The sequence below is a fragment of the Hippopotamus amphibius genome, chromosome 9 (assembly GCF_030028045.1).
Source record: "Hippopotamus amphibius kiboko isolate mHipAmp2 chromosome 9, mHipAmp2.hap2, whole genome shotgun sequence".
Lineage (NCBI taxonomy): Eukaryota > Metazoa > Chordata > Mammalia > Artiodactyla > Hippopotamidae > Hippopotamus > Hippopotamus amphibius.
Window position 1 is genome coordinate 60,266,364 of NC_080194.1, and position 7,167 is coordinate 60,273,530.

Consider the following 7,167-nt stretch of genomic DNA (forward strand, 5'->3'; position numbering starts at 1 on the left):
ATGTATATGTGTCTACCTCCAGACATCTCTTCTGTTTTCAGACTTATGAAACCAGATCTTTTGGTTGTTTTTTTTATTATTATTATTACTTAGCTCTTACAACCAGGTGTGATCTCAGCAGTTCCTGGACAAGCTTAGACAGAGTGGGTTAAATTGATAGTGTTTCAGCATTTCTTTAATTTCCAAACTACTCTGCTTTATATTTAGAACACTTTGGACAGTTTTATAATACAACATCCTCTTCCCCCTCCCTAAAAATTGTCTAACCATAAGAACCAATTGTCGGTCTAATCAAAGTTCCTCAAAGTAGTGGATGGACATAGCAATGCATGATTCATGGATTCATTATACATTTATGAAATGCTTACAGTTTTTTTCCAAGCCTAAGCTTGGTTATGAGATTCCTAATTCTTACAGTGGGCCAGAGAAATATGTCACCTACTCTCAGAAAGTAGTAGTCAATGAAGATGATAATCACTTAACCTTAAGAGTGTTTTGATTGATGAAGGATTGTAACATAAGGGTCTTTGTCTATTTGTTGTGGCCTCGTAATAGCCTCACTGCCAGCTGGATAATTTTGAGATCATGGAATTCTGGTGGCAATCTTATTTTATGATGAAGATAATTATAAGTATAAAATACAATTTTATTGCACTTTATAGTTTAAACATTCCTCTTATATATACATTCACATTTAATCTTTATAACAAGATTCTGAGGTAGATATTATTATCTCCATTATGCTGATGAGGAAGTTTAAACCAAAAGATGTTGATAGATGTATCATCATTCACCTTATAAGACAGAGTGAAGGACTCAAACTCTAGTTTTGGAGTCTTGAATCCATCTATACAGCTACAGAATGTATTTTCAGTACACAAATCACATTGACTGAATTTTCTTCTGTCTATTAGCACTTTTTCTATCTATCTACCAACTATCCATCTCTGGGCATACAATTTTCAGGCAAATTTCCTCTGACTATATGGTTTTCACAGGTTATACATATCTTCTCTATGTATCAATTGAAATGGTGAAATGGGGAGAACAGTATGCAATTTTTGACTGATTTTTATTTTATAGGAATTTTCTGAATTCAGGGATGCAGTGGCTAGAAGTAGGACCTCAGTCCTTGCCTTCTTTTTTTTTTTTTTTTTGAAGGTTTCAAATATACTTTATTTCTTCAATCATGCCATATTTTAATGGGTACACTTGGCATCAATTATGAGTTGCTTTTGAAACAATTCAATATTAAACCAGCTGGGATGATTACTATTCTCTCCATTCCTTTGGGGTGACTCTGCCAAGAGGGGACAGTTTCCATTCTATTCCAGTTTGTGTTGCTGTATATGCCCATACAGCAACACAGAAAGTGGCTCCACTAGCTAATACAGCATTACCATATTTGTCATGGAAATCAGGTGCCCTCTTCTGGTGGCTCTGCCTTGCCATTGTTTGCTGAATGTTTTGAACTGTGAGACGACTTTTTGGCCAAGGGAAACATCATGAAGCTGAAAACAACAGCGGGGCTGGCTTCTTGCAACTTCATGTCTAATTCCCTTGAAAAGAGCCCTTGTTGCTCTAGATGGGCCCAGCAGGGGCTCAGGGGCCTGCAGCCTCTCCTGGTTCTCATCTCATCCCAGCAGTGTCCAGTGTCCATGGGGGAGTCGCTAAGCAACTCTGTGCTGGCTTTAAGAACATGGTGTGTCTTCACAATGATCCAAGTACTTGTATGTGTGTATATCCCTCAAGAGAATGTTGACGTTTCTTTGACGTTCATTCTGTAAATACTGGGTGTCTACATTGGAGATGCAGCATAAACACAGCAGACCCAAAATTCCTTCATGAAGATATTCTACTGTCATCTTCCAGTTTGTCTTGCCTTTCACAATTAGATCTACAATTCACTTGGAATCGATTTTTGTTTGATTTCATTCCATCTAGATGGTCAGTTGATTAAGCACCATTTACCGAAAATCTATTTCACTGCTCACCAGTAGTAATACTGTAATAAAGCAAGTGCTCATATATGGGTAGGTATAGATATATTTCAAAGATAGAATCAGCTTTATTTTTCTTCAGTTCACATCTGGAGTTTGTGAGAAAGGAAGGTGCCAAGAATGACGCCATTGTTTGGGCCTGAGAAACAAGAAGAGGTGTCAACTAGCGGGGAAGGCACCTGGAGGAACACAGTTGAGGCAGAAAGCCATGGCTTTGGACGTGGCTGTGGTTGAGACATCTCTTTTCCTGGGAAAAGTGTAGGTTGTGTGTGGCAAGAGTACTGGCTGCAGTCTGGGGACTTGGTTCTTCCAAGAACTTCTTGAGTGCCTTGGGCAAGTCAGGGCTCTGTAGTTTCAACTTTCGAGCTGCATTTTTTTTTCTGCTATTAGAGCTTGGAGTTGCTGCTGTTGGGCTTCTCTCTGTTTTGCTATAGATTTGAGCAAGTTCCGAGCACCAGTGGCCTGTCCACCCCGCAGTACCGGCGCCTGTGACCCACGCTGACGTCGGCAGGCAGCCCCTCTCACCGCTCAGCGGCAGCCAGCGCCCTGCCCGCCTCCTTGCCTTCTTTGAGGAAAGAATTCAGCAAAAAGACCAAGATTGTGAAACAGATACAGGGTTTATTAGAAGCAAAGTACATGTGGACGAGCACATGTGTGAATGTGGAGTGAGTTGCACCCAACAGGGATGGCTTTGATTGCTTATGAGGGGGCAGTCTTCCAGGTTGTCTCTGGCCAATCATTTTGCTTGTGGCCATATTTGGCCTGACTCAGGTCCTTCCTGGTGTGTGCACACATCTCTCAGCCAAGATGGATTCCAGCATGAAGGCTTCTGGGAGGTTGGCAGGACATATTATTGGCTGGTGTTTCCTCCCTTTTTTGGCCTTTCTGTAGACTAAGAGCTTTCTCTGTGCAAGTGCTGGGCTGGGAAATCCCCTTGATCACAAGAATGAGGAAATTGTGGTCAATGTGTCTTCCACCCAATCAGTGCCCAATGTTCCTGCTAGAATCTTATCTTGAAGTGTTAGCAGGAGCCTGGATACATCTGTTCAGTCTTGGGCCCATCTATCTCCTACCTCACTTCCATTAATTGTTTTATCTTAAATTCTGGCAACCCGAAAGTGAAAATAATAGGTTAGAAGGTGTAAACTGTTCATGTTTTATATGTCTTTAAGACTAGATTTAAATGTAGTCTTCTAGAATTTGAAGATCTAGATATATGTTCAGTTTTACATAACAGTCCAGATCATCTTTCAAAATATAGAAGTATTTACTTTTCCAACTCATGGATAGAAGCTAATAAACAAAATTTTATTTTACTTTTTTCTTTCCCAAATACTAGAAAGAGAAACTATAAAATCCAGAAAATTTAACTTAGATCACTATTTTGTAATTATTCATTTATTATCTTAGTAATTTATGAGTATACAGGGATGTCTATATTGTTTTCTATTGCATTACAGGTACCTAGCACATGTCAGCATATAGTAGTAACTAAAGAAATATTTTTAAACTTTCAGCTTTCTGAGGTGAGAATATGTAAAACTCGAGTCCCTTTATCAAAACTTATGGCAAACTTGTTTTAAGAATGACTGATTATGGCAAAATTCCAAAAAAATGAAACACAGAATAACACTTAGAATAACCTAAATGGTTATTCTAGACCCTAAATAGATTGATTGTTTCAGACTTTAAACAACATTTCTCTTTTTTACTCATAAAGGAAGTGGAATGCCAGTTATATTCTAAATCCAGCAATGTCTAAAGTTTATTCCACATAAATTTGTAAAAAAAAAAAAATCTCAATCTCTAAATATAGGTGGTCTCAGCATTGATTCTGAATTATATGCTATGAGAACACAGAAAATTGTGCTTTTAATTTATTTTTAACTGAAAATAGGAGAGAGGAAATTTAGATTCCTTTTCCTTGAAATAAAGATAGACCATACTTCTCTCTGCCCTGGAGCCACTACAGTTACTACACTCACCCAAAGGGAAATTTAAATATCAAGCAATATTGGTAGCACAGGTAAGTTTTCCTTTAAAGGACAGTATACAATTCTTATAGCCAAAGTATTATTTGTAAATCATTTTCCTCCAGGAAAGAGACTTTTCAACTCCTCTTCTCTATTGTGATTTCTGATTCTATGAATCAGAATCCCATCAAAGGAAATCACTAAAGAATATAGCTTTATAGTTCAATTATTTTCCTAGATATGGAGAATAGAAAAATCTATAACTTTCTTTATCTTTGTCTAATAAATCGGAATTACAAAATCCCATGATCCCATGCAGACTCTGGCTAATTTGCAGTTTGGGTCTTGAGAGCTGCAGACAGTGTGGAGGAAAAACCACCTTGCAACATATTTTGTCAAGTTGCAGCCTCTGGCTTTGACCTAGGGCCAGTATTCTTGGAGACATGATGAAGTGTGAAAAGTACTGGCAGGCATTTTAGACTAAAAAAAAAGTTAGGCATTAAGGGAAAAGGGGGACCAGGAGAGATTAATATTTGTGAGGTTTATAGCAAAAAAGGCAAAGCAATAGGAAGTAGAGAAATCCCTGAAGGGACTTTCTTACAACAGCAGCAGATTAGAAACAGGATGGACCAGAGCAGGAAGCTTATTTTTCCAGCTGGAGCCTTCCCTACAAACCTGAGGTTGATTTTGGAACGACAGACAAATGCCAAGCAAATGCAAAATCAAGAAATCATGATAGAATTTACAGGCGCTGGGAAAGTCTGGGGGCTGGGAAGAAAGAAAGAAAAAGAAGGAAAGAGTGGGGGAGTTGTGAAGAGAGGAAGGGATAAAATACAGAAGAACGTACCAGCATTCTGAACTTGGAACATTTCAGAAACAGAGCAAGAGAACAGAATAACATTTCTGCTAGTGAATGCAGATTTTCAGGTAGAAGAAGAGTTTGAAGTGACCTAGTCTAGATATTTTCAAATTTTATAGCCACAGGAAATAAACTTCAAATTCATAAGCAGAATCCCCATATAGATACAGAAGAGCTGATCTAAGAGGAAGGGGCAGGCTTGGACCTGTATGCACTGGCCTCAGCTCATGACTGGAATTTAATTCCTGTGCACTTAGAGAATTTTTAAGGCTTTTCAAAATATTTGAAAATAAAACCGGTCTAACCTACCCCTTCATTTATTATTTAAGGAAATAGAATTTAAGGTCGTAGGGCATGCAAAAGTATATTCTGAGGGCCTACGTGCTGTAAGTTTCTGTCCCTGTTTCCTGATGCCCTGGATTCTGAATTTCCAAGGTCCCTCTGCTAAAAATAAAGGTCCTTGAACATCCCTCATAACATTGTGGATAATTGTTACACCACACTTCTTCATGATAGACTTAACAATAGACTGATGAACTTCACTTTCACTCTGAGAAACAGAGAGGGTGATTCTTTTCTGCTTAAAACTGACAGTTTCACTAGAATGGTGAATAAGGCAGAGATGGAAGAAAAGTAGTCTTCCTTTGCCTGCTATCTGTTCTCATTGGTGCCTTCTGACATAGATGGGGTTTTCCAGCAGTTTTCCTCAGCCTCTCCAGCTTGTAATGACTCCTTTAATAATCATTTCCAGCAACGGCCCTGCCCCTGTCAACTCTCAGCAATGGCAGTTTCTACTGGCATTAACTTTACTTCAGATATTCAAGTTAGCAGCTTCTGCTGGCTACGCGGTAGGATAATGGTGTCCCACTATCACTCAGCAGCTGGCAAAGAAATATTATTCCACTCTGAGTACAGTCTCTGCAGTGTCCTTCTTAGAAGTATTTCTGTGGAACCTTTTAACCACAGTTACCTTGCAGCACCACTCTTTCAATGTATGATTTCAGATATCCATCTAGCTTCCCTGGGAAAACACATCTTTGTATATACACATATTGTTACATTTATGTTAATTTTTTTCCCTTTAACTTTGCCTTGAAATGAATTCTGACCTTGTTAGCAGAAGCATTGGGTGAGTGTTGTCTCTTCCACTTTCTAAAGATATGAACTCTGGAAAACCATAAAATCTCATATCCCTCATCCATTCAGATGGAGATAAATCATAATGACCTCCAGAGGTACTGGGAGCCTGTAAAAAAAGTCAGATTAATATGAAAATGTTTTCAAAACTGTAAACTATTATGTGAATATAAGCACTTGTATAACCACAATCATAATAGTATCAATCTGTTTCCTCTGCCTTGACTTTCTAATTTTTGAGGCTCTCACTGTAACAAAAACCCATTTGCTGAGGGGTTTGAAGGAGGATATTCAAGCTGGGGAATCTTGCTTAGTAATATCTAAACTTAGACAATAGGCTACTTGGAAAAATTTCCCAATTCCTCTACACATACCTCCCATGTACATGGAGGCAATTATTTTAAAATATTCAGTAACAAAAATATTTCCTAGTTATCCCATAGTTTCCTATGTAAAATATACACAAGTACACGATTCTTGGGAACCCAATGTCTTTTTGTTAGTGAATGAAGTCATTGAGTAATCTGAATTTAATGGTCAGTTTATCTATTTGTCTATTAAGGAGTTTGTGTTGATTATTACATGCAACTTCAACAAGCTCTTATTTAATTTCATGCTGTATTTTATTATCAAATGAAGATACACACACCTAGTTAGATTTGCAATAAACAGTTAATATAAATATACCCCCACAACATTTGCAACCCTGCTTGCCTCTTCTTCTCTGTTTCATCTCTCCACAAAACAGTTTCTGTCTTTCAGTGGCTTAAGCCAGAATCTAATCCTTCATACCTTGACTCCTTCCTTTTATGTTTTATCAATCACAGAAGACTCCTGATTCTCTCTCCTAAATGTATTTTAAATTTATCTAATTCTTTCCACCCCCATTGGTATTTCTCTATTAGAGGTCACAGTTACCTCTGACATTGATGGAGGGAACAGCATCCAAATTAGTTTTCCTGTCTCCAGTTTTTCCCTCAGTCACCCTACACCAATCTAAATGCTATCTAAATGCAAATTTAGTACTGTAAACCAGAAAGTAAGCTCCATGAGATCAGGACCTGGGTCTTTCTTTCTCACCTCTACATCCCTAGTAACTTATACATTGATTTATTCATTCAACAAACACTTTATGAGTGTTTACTATATACTAAGCAATGTTCTAAGCTTTGGAAATTCAATATAGAACAACAGGTAA

The 7,167-nt window shown here is 37.9% G+C and overlaps 1 pseudogene; it reads right to left on the minus strand.

Annotated features, from left to right (window-relative positions):
• Positions 1 to 1,272: 1,272 nt before the first annotated feature.
• Positions 1,273 to 1,513, minus strand: LOC130829216 (cytochrome c oxidase subunit 7B, mitochondrial-like; annotated as a pseudogene).
• Positions 1,514 to 7,167: the final 5,654 nt, after the last annotated feature.